Consider the following 16355-nt stretch of genomic DNA (forward strand, 5'->3'; position numbering starts at 1 on the left):
CATTTTTGTAGAAAAAATGTGATTTTTTATTTTCACGGCTCTACGTTATAAACTTCTGTGAATGATCCAGCTAAAACACCAGATCTAAAGGACTTGTTTCATGAGCTGACCAATTGTTATAGGGACAATATTAAATCGTGGTGGGAGGTCCAATCATTGGAAAATTACATCAGAACTAAAATTGTACCCAAAGGGTTGAGACTTAGTATTGTACCAGCACGTAGGGCCAGAACACCTGAACTGCTACAAAAGTGGAAGAATGAGTTGGTGGAGAGTTCAGTAAGGTTTATGCAAATTCTATTACAAGAAGAGAAGAACACATTCGATAGAACTAGCAAGAGACTAAGGGTACCGTCACACTATAACATTTCGATCGCTACGACGGTACGATTCGTGACGTTCCAGCGATATCGTTACGATATCGCTGTGTCTGACACGCAGCAGCGATCAGGGATCCTGCTAAGAATCGTACGTCGTAGCAGATCGTTTAGAACTTTCTTTCATCGCTGGATCTCCCGCTGTCATCGCTAGATCGGTGTGTGTGACACCGATCTAGCGATCTAGCGATGCGATCCAGCGATGCGTTCGCTTGTAACCAGGGTAAACATCGGGTAACTAAGCGCAGGACTGCGCTTAGTTACCCGATGTTTACCCTGGTTACAAGCGTTAAACTAAAAAAAAAAAAACAGCACATACTTACATTCTGGTGTCCGTCAGGTCCCTTGCCGTCTGCTTCCCGCACTGTGACTGCCGGCCGTAAAGTGAAAGCAGAGCACAGCGGCTGTGCTTTCACTTTACGGCCGGCAGTCACTGAGTGCGGGAACCAGACTGCAAGGGACCTGACGGACACCAGAATGTAAGTATGTGCTGTTTTTTTTTTTTTAGTTTAACGCTTGTAACCAGGGTAAACATCGGGTAACTAAGCGCGGTCCTGCGCTTAGTTACCCGATGTTTACCCTGGTTACCCAGGGACCTCGGCATCGTTGGTCGCTGGAGAGCTGTCTGTGTGACAGCTCCCCAGCGACCACACTACGATTTACCTACGATCACGGCCAGGTCATATCGCTGGTCGTGATCGTAGGTAAATCGTATAGTGTGACGGTACCCTTACTGAACTAATAGACAATATCACTAAACATAAAAGTGACCCAGACTTCAGTAGGAGAGAATCAACACTCCAGACTAACATTGAGAAATTTCAAGCTGATATTAAGGATAGAAAGCACAAACAGTTTAGTCGTGATAGCTGGGATTTTAAAGAAAATAGAGTATTCGGATTTCTATTAGAGGAACAATTAACCCGAACAGGGGACGTCTCAAGCTGTTCTTCATCTGAGGCCGAAGTTTCGGATAGTGAGAGAGGGGATCACAATAGGAGCGGAGGTAGGAATTTCATTAACCCAGCGTTCAAACCGCGTAGGGAAAAATGGGGGAGATCAGGAAAGAAGAGATATACATATGCAAGAGGTGGAAACAATTATCATACTTTTTCCGGTCACAATGCTACAGCAGGGAATCCAACAGGTCCACCTCCATCCTCCTCCTCGTCCTCCTCTTCCTCCTCTTTTTTAGAGAGAGGAACAATGCCATATTATCTAAGGGAGCAGTTGGGGGCTCCCCTTTAAATAGAAATAAGGAAATTAGGATATTAAATCTCTCATCCTATCATCTTTCTGATACTGAAGTGGCAGTTCTTGAAAGAGGCCTTGGGTTTGTACCAACTAATAAGTTTAATGAGTTTGATTGGATTAAGGATATGAACCTTTTTGCCCGAAAGTTGAAGTGGAAAAAGTTTTTTAAAAATCATGATCAAGCCGAATGTCTCAACTTGGGTATTGATTTATCTGAGCTCTCAGATGTAAGGATTCTTACCAACATGTTGGAGGAGAGCTCTAGACCGATGGGAGCTGGACCATTTACAGATTTGAAACCAAACAGCATTAGAATGCCCCCTGTATCCACAAATACCAGTATTGATATATTTATGCAATTGGTATCGACTGATCTTAAACAATTGAGCATGAAGAAAAGAAAGAGTCCATCTAACTTAACTCCTGATGAAAGAAGGGCTTTGGATTCATTATCAGAAAAGGCAGAATTGGTGTTCAAACCATCTGATAAAGGTGGGAACCTTGTGATACTAGATCGCGAGAAATATAGGGAGATGTGTCTCAGGATTCTGAGAGATGGAACCACCTATGGACCGCTACGAGATGACCCCACTGTGGCCTTTAATCTCAAACTGAGTTGCATTCTGGATGAGGCGTATGAAAGGGGGCTTATCTCTGATGGTGAGAGGAGATTCATGAGGCAGAAGACACCTGTAATACCGGTGTTTTACGCCCTTCCGAAGGTGCATAAGGGCCTGGTACCTTTGAAGGGCCGGCCAATTGTCTCGGGAAATGATTCCATCACACAGAATTGTGGGACATATATTGACAAGGTTTTGAGAGACTTCGTTATAGCCTTACCGTCTTATATACGAGACACATCTGACCTGTTGCAAAAAATTGAGGGGATTTCTGTGGGAGAGAACACCTTGCTGGCATCAATAGATGTCGAAGCCCTGTACAGCAGTATCCCTCATGAGGCTGGTCTAAAAGCTGTTGATTTCTTTCTAAGATCTAGAGGGATCCAATTTAACGAACACAATCGATTTATTAACCGCCTCCTACTTTTCATCTTGACTCACAATTATTTTTTGTTTGAGGGGAGGTTCTACCACCAGCTCAGGGGCACTGCTATGGGGAGCCCATGTGCCCCCACATATGCAAATTTGCTCCTGGGCTGGTGGGAGGATACGGTTGTGTTCGGGGAAGAAAAGCTGGCACTATGGGGCTCCCAGATATTATTCTGGGGGCGCTTCATAGATGACGTCCTAATTCTGTGGACGGGGGATGTTGCCTCTTTCCATGCTTTCGTTCGGGATCTCAATATAAATGACATAGGTCTTACATTTACATCTGAAATTGATAAAGACAAAATCAACTTTTTGGACATTACAATACGTAAGGATAATGAGGGTCATCTTGCAACCACGATATATAGGAAGCCCACTTCGACTAATAATCTATTGAATTGGAGCAGTCATCACCCCTATGGCCTTAAAAAAGGGATTCCAAAAGGACAATACATGAGGGTGAGGAGAAATTGTTCCTCGGATTCCTCCTTCTATGCTGAGTCACGGGAACTAAGGGATAGATTCCTGATGAAAGGATACCCAAAAAACATTCTCCAGAATACATTCAAACAGATAGAGAAGATCCCTAGATCTAATCTACTGCGGTCAAGGGACAGGGACGATTCAGAGGCCCTGGTGAGGCTCATTGGGAGTTTTGATGACTGCTCTCAGGAGGTTAGGAAGATCATCAGTAGATACTGGGGTATACTACGTGCAGACACGGACATTAAGGAGTACCTATCTGAGACACCCATGATTACTTATAGAAGAGGGAGATCCCTAAAGGACCAACTAGTGCATAGCACCTTCACTCCCCCCTTAACTACGGGTACATGGCTTGACAGGAGACAATTAGGTACTTTTCGCTGTGGCGGGTGCTCTTTTTGCGGCTATGTGGCTACAGGCAATCATTTTTCAAGTGCCAGTACGGGACGGATTTTTGAAACTAGACATTTTGCAAATTGCAAAACTAGCGGAGTTATCTATCTCTTCAGTTGCACTTGCCCAGTTAATTATGTCGGAAAAACGAGAAGGGAATTCTGTAGGAGAATAGGTGATCACGTGGGGGATATTAAACATGCGAGGGATACCCCAATCTCTCGACATGTACGGTCTGTACATCAGGGGGATTTAAAATCTTTTTCGTTCTGTGCCGTTGAGGTGGTCACCCCCTCTATTCGAGGAGGTGATTGGGATCGTAGAATCTTACAAAAAGAACTCAAGTGGATCCATAGATTGGACACGGTATCTCCGGCAGGACTAAACGAACAAATGAACTTTGGCTGTTATCTATGACTCTCTATGCATAAAGGTTGAGAGATAAGTGGTTAGGGAAAACCTGTCGTATCGACCCGAATGGGTCAGATATAATAACTATTGGTCCATATTGTGGACAAAGGATTTTGTTGACACCTATCATATCTTGATGGTTATATATATATATAAAAAAAAAAAAAAAAAAAAATTTTTTTAGTACATTATATAGAAATGGGTCTCAGAGAAATATCGGTGAAGGGTTAGTGGTTTATTTCATCAATAAAAATAAATTTGCAGATTGCTGTTAGGCGAACCTTTAATATATACAGCATATTTATGCTTGGCTTAAGAAATAATGAAAAACGCCTAATTTATTCTTGTAGCTATTGTTGCCTTTTGAAAAATAGTTGGATAAAGTGTTGCCTGTGAATATAGGACACTAATGACTTCGTAATCTCATGTATACCATTATAGGATCTGAGTACCAGCATCACTGCCGCTGGGTGTAGATGTGTAGATGCATATAGCATTTGGCTATAAGGGACGGCCTGTAAAAAATGGATATAGGCGGAACTATGGTCTATCCGACGTACGTGACGCATTGTATTATTGCGCAGGAGCGGTGTAGTATTATTGCACATTAGCGCTATGCTGAAGGACATGGGTGCGTTTGGTATCTTTAATACAGAGTAATGGATCCATGTCTGGTTCGCTGGGGCGCATGCGCTATTGAGAAGAAGCCGGCGCTTGCGTAATTTCATCGGCCTCTTCTGAGCCGTGGCGCATTTTGATTACGCTTGAGCGTCCCTATTCTGTAAGCGTCACAGTAATAACGCCGTAAGTAAATGTAACGCTGTTGCGCGTGCGCAGCTGAGAAAAAGACGGCGCCTGCGCAGTACAATCTGCCCGTGTCGGCGGCAGCGCATTGGTATGACGCGGGTGCGTCCCTGTTCTGTAAGCGTCACAGTAATAACGCCGTAAGTAAACATAACGCTGTTGCGCATGCGCAGCTGAGAAAAAGACGGCGCCTGCGCAGTACAATCGGCCCGTGTTGGCGGCAGCGCATTGGTATGATGCGGGTGCGTCGCTATTAGATGACGTCATAGGTGCGTGGACTTAGTAACGCCGGAAAGGAATATGGCGTCCCAAACACCCAGGTGAGATGAGTGCAGTGATGATTTAGAGCCCATATAATGCACAGCATTTAGCACTTGTCTGTAAGCGCTACAAGGATAGGGTATCGGCCCGGTGGTGCAGCCATCTACATCTGACATACTGAATTTGAATATGAGCTAAGTAACCCTTTGCTATCAGAATATACTCCTGATGAACCTCTTAGAATTAGAAGGGGAGAAACTAGTTGAGTTTAAAGGGATACTCTGTACAAAGAGAGTTTAAAGGAATTTTCTGCATAACGGTATTAGGAGATTTGAACTTTTGGTCTGCATCTGGATTTAAAATATTAATGATGCCACTAATGAATGTGGTAAACTATGGCTGTCTAGGCACGTATTGTATATCTAATGCTACAGCGTGGTAATGAGATATCAGAAGGTGGCATGGTGTATGTCTGACACTACAACACATACATTTCCCCAGTGCAAATTACATGCTGTAACAGACCAAAAGTACATGTATGTTTAGCCCTAGTTTTTGAGTTCCTATCTGCCATTACAATATTTACGCTGGCTAGAAATGGTATATATGTGAGTAAAGGGACACAGATTACCAAGCGAGTTTAGAACCCTAGATATAGCTAGCTAGCCATACTGACATATTTTTGTCCCTTCAAGCTATTCACATTTATCATTGTATGTGTGATATGTCTCTCCCCCTAACCTATTAGGGTGTTATAGGGATTAGTAGGGATAGCCGGCGTGGAGCGGGGGCGCCAAGGCACAGGAAAATAGGGTGCCAACCTCCGCAGGCAGGTAGGGAACACATAGTGAACGTAGGGCTTTGCACTATTCCGGCCTTTCCTATAGTACGCTTATTTATTGGTAATGGTGTTTGGCAAGTGCACACGTATGTTTTTAATATATTAAATAAAAGCTATATTTTATGGTTACTTCTGAATTTTCTTTTGGGTATTTTTCTGTGAGTTAAACTTCTGTGAAGCACCTGGGGGTTTAAAGCGCTCACCACACATCTAAATAAGTTCCATGGGGGTCTAGTTTCCAAAATGGGGTCACTTGTGGGGGGTTTCTACTGTTTAGGCCAGGGGTCCCCAACTCCAGGCCTCGAGGGCCGCCAACAGTGCAGGTTTTCAGGATTTCTTTAGTATTGCATCGGTGGTAATGTGATCATCTGCACAGGTGATGATTCCATCCCCTGTGCAATACTAAGGAAATCCTGAAAACCTGCACTGTTGGCGGCCCTCGAGGCCTGGAGTTGGGGACCAATGGTTTAGGCACATCAGGGGCTCTCCAAACGCGACATGGCGTCTGATCTCAATTCCAGCCAATTCTACATTGAAAAAGTAAAACGGCACTCCTTCTCTTCCAAGCTCTGCGGTGCGCCCAAACAGTGGTTTACCCCCACATATGGGGTATTGACGTACTCAGGAGAAATTGCACAACAACTTTTGTGGTCTAATTTCTCCTGTTACCCTTGTGAAAATAAAAATTTGGGGGCAAAAAAAATCATTTTTGTAGAAAAAATGCGATTTTTTTATTTTCACGGCTCTATGTTATAAACTTCTGTGAAGCACCTGGGGGTTTAAAGCGCTCACCACACATCTAAATAAGTTCCTTAAGGGGTCTAGCTTCCAAAATGGGGTCACTTGTGGGGGGTTTCCACTGTTTAAGCACATCAGGGGCTCTCCAAACGCGACATGGCGTCCGATCTCAATTCCAGAGAATTCTACATTGAAAAAGTAAAAAGGCACTCCTTATCTTCCAAGGTTTGCGGTGCGCCCAAACAGTGGTTTACCCTCACATATGGGGTATCGACGTATTCAGGAGAAATCGCACAACAACTTTTGTGGTCTAATTTCTCCTGTTACCCTTGTGAAAATAAGAATTTGTGGGCGAAAAGATCATTTTTGTGTAAACAAATGCGATTTTTTATTTTCACGGCTCTACGTTATAAACTTCTGTGAAGCTCTTGGGGGTTCAAAGTGCTCACCACACATCTAGATAAGTTCATTAAGGGGTCTAATTTCCAAAATGGTGTCACTTATGGGGGGGTTTCCACTGTTTAGGCACATCAGGGGCCCTCCAAACGTGACATGGCGTCCAATATCAATTCCAGCCAATTCTGCATTGAAAAAGTCAAACGGCGCTCCTTCACTTCCAAGCTCTGCGGTCCGCCCAAAAAGTGGTTTACCCCCACATATGGGGTATTGGCGTATTCAGGAGAAATTGCATAACAAAATTTATGGTTACATTTTTGTTTTTACACATGTGAAAATAAAAAAAATGGTTCTGAATTAAAATGTTTGCATAAAAAAGTTAAATGTTCATTTTTTCCTTCCACATTGTTTCAGTTCCTGTGAAGCACGTAAAGGGTTAATAAACTTCTTGAATGTGGTTTTGAGAACCTTGAGGGGTGTAGTTTTGAGAATGATGTCACACTTCGTTATTTTCTATCACATAGACCCCTCAAAATGACTTCAAATGTGATGTGGTCCCTAAAAAAAAATGGTGTTGTAAAAATGAGAAATTGCTGGTCAACTTTTAACCCTTATAACTCCCTAACAAAAAAAAATTTTGTTTCCAAAATTGTGCTGATGTAAAGTAGACATGTGGGAAATGTTATTTATTAACTATTTTTCGTGACATATCTCTCTGATTTAAGGGTATAAAAATACAAAGTTTGAAAATTGCAAAATTTTAAAATTTTTTGCCATATTTCCGTTTTTTTCATAAATAATCGCAAGTAATATCGAAGAAATGTTACCACTAACATGAAGTACAATATGTTATGAAAAAACAATCTCAGAATCAGCGGGATCCGTTGAAGCGTTCCAGAGTTATAACCTCATAAAGTGACAGTGGTCAGAATTGTAAAAATTGGCTCGGTCATTAATTACCAAATTGGCTCCGTCACTAAGGGGTTAAGTTTCAGGTCTTGACGCTTTGATGTCTTCCTTGGTCTACGAGTATGTTTGCCTTTAACAACCTTCCCATGTTGTTTGTATTTGGTCCAGATTTCAGACACAGCTGACTGTGAACAACCAACATCTTTTGCAACATTGCGTGATGATTTACCCTCTTTTAAGGCTATGTTCACACGTTCCTGATTTCCCTCCTTTTTTTTCCAGGACTAAAAACCACAGCTCTTGGAGGAAACGCAGGTCCTTTTTTTGGTGCTTTTTTGGTGCGTTTTTTGATGCGTTTTTTTGATGCTTTTTTTATGCAGTTTTCTATGCAGAGTCTGTGTGTTTTCTAGGAAGTTTTTTAGGGTTAAAATGGCTGAAAATACCCTAACCCTACCCCTAACCCTATGCTAACCTTAGTGGGAAAAAAAAAATTCTTAATTTTTTTTATTGTCCCTACCTATGGTGAGGTGACAAAGGGGGGGGGTCATTTACTATTTTTTTTATTTTGATCACTGAGATAGGTTATATCTCAGTGATCAAAATGCACTTTGGAACGAATCTGCCGGACGGCAGATTCGGCGGGCGCACTGCGCATGCGCCCGCCATTTTGCAAGATGGCGCCCAGGGAGAAGACGGCCGGCCGGACACCGGGAGGCCGGGTAAGTATAAGGGGGGGAGATGAGGGCACGGGGGGGCGTCGGAGCACGGGGAGTGGCATCGGAGCATGGGGGGGGCGGGATTGGGGCACGGGGGGCAGCCACACTGCAGCGGTTCTGCACCACAAACCGCAGAAAACCCGCAGATATTTTTTTCATCTGCGGGTTTTACTGCGGGTTTGACCTCACAATGGAGGTCAATGGGTGCAGAACCGCTGCAGTTCCGCAAAAAGAAGTGACATGGTACTTCTTTTTTACCGCGGCTATTCAGCGCGGCTTTTTTCGCGATTTTCCGCAATGTGGGCACAGCAGTTCCTGTTTTCCATAGGGTACATTGTAATGTACCCTGCATGGAAAACAGCTGCGGACCCGCAGCGGGAAAATCGCGGCGATTCCGCATTAAAAAAAGGATGGTGTGAACATGGCCTAAGAGTTTGATAATCCTCTCCTTTGTTTCAATTGACATCTCTTGTGTTGGAGCCATGATTCATGTCAGTCTACTTCAGTGGTCCCCAACTCCAGGCCTCGAGGGCCGCCAACAGTGCAGGTTTTCAGGATTTCCTTAGTATTGCCCAGGGGATGGAATCATCGCCTGTGCAGATGATCACATTACCACTGATGCAATACTAAAGAAATCCTGAAAACCTGCACTGTTGGCGGCCCTCGAGGCCTGGAGTTGGGGACCCCTGGTCTACTTGGTGCAACAGCTCTCCAAGGTGTGATCACTCCTTTTTAGATGCAGACTAATGAGCAGATCTAATGGATACATACCCTAATACACACCCCAATTTTCCTCCCAAATTTTGGGGGAAAATATTAACTTTTGTAGTCCAAAAAATATGCTAAATGCTGCTGAGGACAAGAAAAATAGTCAGTGAGATGTGAACGATTTAGTGCAGGTCTACTAGGGAGGACTTTGCTGCAGACGTTTCCCCAACAAATTGCAATGTGTGAACATACCCCGAGCTTTAGAAAAAAAGAAATGAAAATTCAACCTGTAGTTCTGTTTTACTAAAAACACAAATAAGTCTAACAAAAAGGAGACAGATGTCAATATCTATATACATAATTGTCTAAAGGTCACTTCCGTCTGTCTGTCTGTCCTTCTGTCACGGTTATTCGTTCGCTGATTGGTCTCGGCAGCTGCCTGTCATGGCTGCCGCGACCAATCAGCGACGGCCACAGTCCGATTAGTCCCTCCCCTACTCCCCTGCACTTACTGCCCGGCGCCCGCTCCGTAATCCCCACCGCTCACACAGGGTTAATGGCAGCGGTAACGGCCCGCGGTGTAACGCACTATGTTACCGCTGCTATTAACCCTGTGTGTCCCCCAACTATTTACTATTGATGCTGCCTATGCAGCATCAATAGTAAAAATATGCATGTTAAAAAAAAGCAAACAAAAAAAAACCTGCTATACTCACCCTCCGCCACCTTTCTCGCTCCTCGCCACGCTCCCAGGACCGCTCCATTGCAAGCAGCAGCTTACGGTCCCGTCCCCGGGCTGGTGTGCGACAAGGACCTGCCGTGACATCACGGTCATGTGACCGCGACGTCATCATAGGTCCTGCTCACACCAGCCCTGGGACTTGCAATGGAACTCGGCTTCAACAAAATGTCCGCCGCGATCTCCATCTGCGCATGCGCCGCATCCCGCGGACATTTTCCTGAAGCCCCGGGAAGCCGAGCACTACCATCTGCGCACGCGCGGCCTCCGGAAGATGGCCGCTGCCAGCGATAATCCGTGGAATAGCGCAGATCGCGCTCTTTTTCTTCAACTGCGCAGTGGATTCGGCTGTTGGGCATGCTCAAACCACTACGCCACCAACGGAAAAATGAGCAAGATCTGGGGGAGAAACAGCGATGTCACCACACCCATATGACCAGACCAGCGTGAGTGACAGCCCAAAACTGCGACTTTACAAAGGTATTTCGGCAGCATAGGTGGGGAATAAAGGCCCAAAAAATACACTAATGCAAAGCACAGCTCTGCCTCTATTAAACGCTATTTTTATCTCATCTTGAAAAAACGGGGTGACAGGTTCCCTTTAAGTCTCTATACTACGTGGCTCTGTGCTGGCCAATATACTACGTGGCTGTGCTATATACTATGTGGCTGGGCAATATACGTGACTGGGCAATATACCACGCGGCTCTGCTATATACTATGTGGCTGGGCAATATACTTCATGGCTCTGCTATATACTACGTGGCTGGGCAATATACTACGTGGCTCTGCTATATACTATGTGGCTGGCAGAGGCGTAGCTAGAGCTTTTGCCGCCCGGGGCTGTTCCCGAGTTTGGCGCCCCCCCCCCCCCCGGCTCAATACACACAAAGGTTACCAAAAATGGTTTTCCTGTTTTATAGAACTTAAACTGGGCCTAATGGTGTCACCCCCACATGCCACACCTGTGACTTAATACCACCACACCATGACCAGGCCACATAGTGACCGAATAATACTACATACAAGGGACAAATACCACAACACCATTTCCAGACCACATATTACCACCACATAGTGACTGAATACTACAATACTGATCAGTAATAAAAAAAAACCCACAATACTATCACCATAAGTGCCAGTATTCACAGGAGATCTGTATTTAGTATGCAGTGTCTGTGTAGAGGTAATACAGAGATCACTGGTGACATTATACACAGGACCTCTATATAGTATACAGTGTATAGTGTCAGTGTATAGGTAACACTGACTCACCAGTGACGTCTCTAGGTGAAGTCCTTCATCTTTCATCCAGCACAGACCGCCATCATTCCTTCCAGCCAGGACTTGTTTCTGCAGGAAATAACACAGTTATCTCGAGCTCCGCTTGCAGAACACATTACTTAATTTTTCACAACTTCTACATTACATCACATGAAGAAAAAAAGGTGATATAGTGTCACTCTGCACAGTAACAGGACCGCCCCCCCATTTAAAACAGTATACTCAAAAAATAAAATAAATACATCATTGCAATAATAATATCCCTTAATTATCCCCTATGGTAACACTATTCCCCACCCTGGCCCCGTTTATCTCATTCCTGGCTCCAGCCATATGTTCTCGCATCCTGCCCTCATGAGTATCCATTCTACCCCATATGATCTCCCCATCCTGCCCCACCAGCCTCCATCGTATCCATCCTGCCCCATGATCCAATCCTGCCCCGTGTCTCCAATCATGCCCCGTGTCTACATTCTGCCCATGCCTCAAGTCCTGCCCCCAGTGTGTCCAGCATATTACCCCCATGTTGTCCAGCAATCTGCCAGTGTGTCCAGCATATTACCCCCATGTTGTCCAGCAATCTGCCCCAGTGTGTCCAGCATATTACCCCCAGTGTGTCCAGCAATCTGCCCCAGTATGTCCAGCACTGCCCCCAGTGTGTCCAGCAATCTGCCCCAGTGTCCAGCCTTTCCCCAGTGTGTCCAGCAGTCTGCCCCAGTGTGTCCAGCATATTACCCCCAGTGTCCAGCATTGCCCCAGTATGTCCAGCATATTACCCCCAGTGTGTCCAGCAATCTGCCCCAGTGTCCAGCATTGCCCCAGTGTGTCCAGAAGTCTGTCCCAGGGTCTCCAGCATTGCCTCAATGTGTCCAGAAATCTGCCCCATGGTCTCCAGTATTCAGTGTGTCCAGCATTCTGCCCCATGGTCTCCAGTATTGCCCCAGTGTGTCCAGCAATCTGCCCCATGGTCTCCAGTATTGCCCCAGTGTGTCCAGCATTCTGCCCCAGGGTCTCCAGTATTGCCCCAGTGTGTCCAGCATTCTGCCCCATGGTCTCCAGTATTGCCCCAGTGTGTCCAGCAATCTGCCCCATGCTCTCCAGTATTGCCCCAGTGTGTCCAGCAATCTGCCCCATAGTCTCCTGTATTGCCCCAGTGTGTCCAGCATTATGCCCCATGGTCTCCAGTATTGCCCCAGTGTGTCCAGCAATCTGCCCCATAGTCTCCTGTATTGCCCCAGTGTGTCCAGCATTCTGCCCCATGGTCTCCAGTATTGCCCCAGTGTGTCCAGCATTCTGCCCCATGGTCTCCAGTATTGCCCCAGTGTGTCCAGCATTCTGCCCCATGGTCTCCTGTATTGCCCCAGTGTGTCCAGCATTCTGCCCCATGGTCTCCAGTATTGCCCCAGTGTGTCCAGCATTCTGCCCCAGGGTCTCCAGTATTGCCCCAGTGTGTCCAGCATTCTGCCCCATGGTCTCCAGTATTGCCCCAGTGTGTCCAGCAATCTGCCCCAGGGTCTCCAGTATTGCCCCAGTGTGTCCAGCATTCTGCCCCATGGTCTCCAGTATTGCCCCAGTGTGTCCAGCAATCTGCCCCATGCTCTCCAGTATTGCCCCAGTGTGTCCAGCATTCTGCCCCATGGTCTCCAGTATTGCCCCAGTGTGTCCAGCAATCTGCCCCATGCTCTCCAGTATTGCCCCAGTGTGTCCAGCAATCTGCCCCATGCTCTCCAGTATTGCCCCAGTGTGTCCAGCAATCTGCCCCATGGTCTTCAGTATTGCCCCAGTGTGTCCAGAATTCTGCCCCATGGTCTCCAGTATTGCCCCAGTGTGTCCAGCAATCTGCCCCATAGTCTCCTGTATTGCCCCAGTGTGTCCAGCAATCTGCCCCATGGTCTCCTGTATTGCCCCAGTGTGCCCAGCAATCTGCCCCATGCTCTCCAGTATTGCCCCAGTGTGTCCAGCAATCTGCCCCATGCTCTCCAGTATTGCCCCAGTGTGTCCAGCATTGCCCCCAGACAGTCAGACATAAAGAAAAAAAAAAGTAAAATCCTCACCTCTCCCGTTCCTAGCGCAGGTCCGGTGCAGTCAGCGTCTCTCCGGCTCTGCGACGCTCAGGACAGAGAGGCTGAGCGGCGCGCACAGTAGTGACGTCATCGCGCCCTCTGCTCTGAGACGTCGCAGAGTCAGAGGACGCTGAAGCCGCAGGAACCAGGAGAGGTGAGTATTTTAGAGCGGAGAGCGGGGGGCGGGGGTGGGGGGAGCTGGTCGTGGCGGCGGACGGCGCCGCCCGAAGATTTAAAGGGGCGTCTTTTTTTTTTTTTTTTCTTCTCTTGCAGCGCCGGCCGGGGCGGACCGCCCCCCCCCGCACCCCCCTTCCTACGCCACTGGTGGCTGGGCAATATACTACGTGGCTGGGCAATATACTACGTGGACATGCATATTCTAGAATACCCGATGCGTTAGAATCGGGCCACCATCTAGTATTTATACATAAAAGTCTATAACAATGAACCTTACAAATCATTACATAGAACTATAAGCCACATTAGAGATAAGTAACGAAAACAAAATGCACAGGAGTGACATCACCCACTCCCCCCACAATGTGCAGCCTCACGAGTGACATCACCCACTCCCCCCACAGCCCCAGCAGCGTGCAGCCTCACGAGTGACATTAACCATTTTGCGACACAGCACACACATCTCATCACCCCCCCATACTGCCCCTCATCATCCTTCCATTCTATCCACAGCCCCTCATCATCCCCCCCACAGCCGAGTGACATTATCCACTTCCCGACACAGCATACACATCCCTTCATCATCCACCCCTCTCCATACAGCCCCTAATCATGCCCCCTACTTCTCCACAGCCCCTCATCATTCCTCCCCTTCTCCCCACAGCCCCTCATCATCCCACTGAGCCCTGGGTGGGAGGATGGGGTGTCCCAGTGGTGCAAGGCTGCAGGGTCCTGGGCTGGAAGGAGGGTTGTCAGCAGTGATGCAGAGCAAATGCACTGATTTCCCGGCGGTGGGCTTCAGAAAGATGGCCTCCTCCAACACCGCATGCACAGATTGGGATCTCGGCTAATGTTCCGCAGCCTCACACCACTTCTGCTGCTGCTGACTTCCTGCAGCAGGGACCCTGCCTCCTGTGACCCCGCTCCACAACTACCACTGCACTCCCGTAAGCTACATTCTGCTGAGGACAAGAAAAATAGCGAGATCTGAACGATTTAGTGCGGGTCTACTGGTGAGGACTTTGCTGCAGACGTTTCCTCAACAAATTGCAATGTGTGAACGTACCCCGAGCTTTAGAAAAATAGAAATGAAAATTCAACCCATAGTTCTCAGTTTTATTAAAAACACAAATAAATAAGTCTAACAAAAAGGAGACAGATAAATATATTTATACAAACAAGTCTATAACAATGAACTTTACAGATCATTAGATAAAACTAAGCCACGTTAGAGATAACTTAAAAAAATACACAGGAGTGACATCACCCACTCCCCCCACAGCCCCACCAATGTGCAGCCTCACGAGTGACATTACCCACTTCCGACACAACACTGGTGATGGGGAATCTAGTGCATTTTGGTGATTAGTTCACCATGAACTACCGTAGTTCACTGAAAAGATTAGTTCATTTAGTTCATTCATTCTCTGGATTCTGCTGAGAAGAGATGGATCAGTTCTAGTTGGTTACACAGAAGCTGTGGCTCCTGGGATGAGTTATAGTTTTGTTAAAATGATCAGAAATAGTTAATACATCTGATCATTACATAACAAATTCTTGTTAAAGGGGTACTCAGTGTGGAGAAAAAAAATTCAAAAGTTATTTATTCAAGTTAGTAATTTCTTTTTTTTCTTTGTGAAATATTCATTATTAATATTATTTAAATGGCGTGACAGATTACCCACAGAACCGCAAGCTACACTTATCACATTTGAGCAGTAGGAACATTTTGCTTTCTTCTGATCTCCACTAAGTGTGGAATGATTCCATACCTGGCTTCTTTCTCTTCAGTGTATTATCTGCACACATTACGGTCACTTGCAGTCTCTGGTATTGAGCACTGAGCAGTCAGACAGGATTCATTTCACACCACTGCAATAGGTGGCAAAAGGAAGAGATGTGGTGAAACTACACAGAACTACAGATTTACCAAGCTGCCCATAGCAACCAATCACAGCTCAGATTTCACTTGCCAGAGCACTGCACTGCACTACTGCAGTATCAGAAAGCTGATCTGTGATTGGTTGCTATGGGGCAAAGAAAATCTTCCTATTAGACAGCCTGATAATTCTCCACCCTATCCTGTGAGGAGCTGATAGGAAATGCATCATGTCATGTGACCTGTGAACCAGGGGCTGACTGGCAAATTTTAGCCTGGGGGGCAAGCACACAGCAGTGGCCCATGAGTAGCGGCTCATCCTTAAAGGGGTTGTCGGATCTTATGCTACATGTCTACAGACACTATGTGTGAATCCTCATATCATGCGCTATGAAGATTCTCTGGTGCCGGCAACAGGTGGTCTTGTGACTGCAAGCATGCGATATATATATTCCCAGCCACATTTCGACTAGACTGTTTTGGGCCTTGTTCAATACAGTTGCATTAGGCCATGCAAGTCTGGTCGGCATGTGACCGCATGTATGCAAATCACAAACTTACAGCCACACACCCGCCAAATGACCACAGCACTGCCAGCAATGTGAGAAGCACAAGTCTGCAGTCCAAAGAATGACAGAGTGAATGCACCAATGACACACACACACGCACAGCCCCACTGTATAATGACACACACACAGCCCCACTGTATAATGACAGACACACGCACAGCTACACTGTATAATGACACACAGCCCCACTGTATAATGACACACACAGCCCCACTGTATAATGACACACACAGCCCCACTGTATAATGACACACAGCCCCACTGTATAATGACACACAGCCCCACTGTATAATGACAC

Source organism: Ranitomeya imitator, chromosome 6 (genome assembly GCF_032444005.1).
Source record: "Ranitomeya imitator isolate aRanImi1 chromosome 6, aRanImi1.pri, whole genome shotgun sequence".
Classification (NCBI taxonomy): Eukaryota; Metazoa; Chordata; class Amphibia; order Anura; family Dendrobatidae; genus Ranitomeya; species Ranitomeya imitator.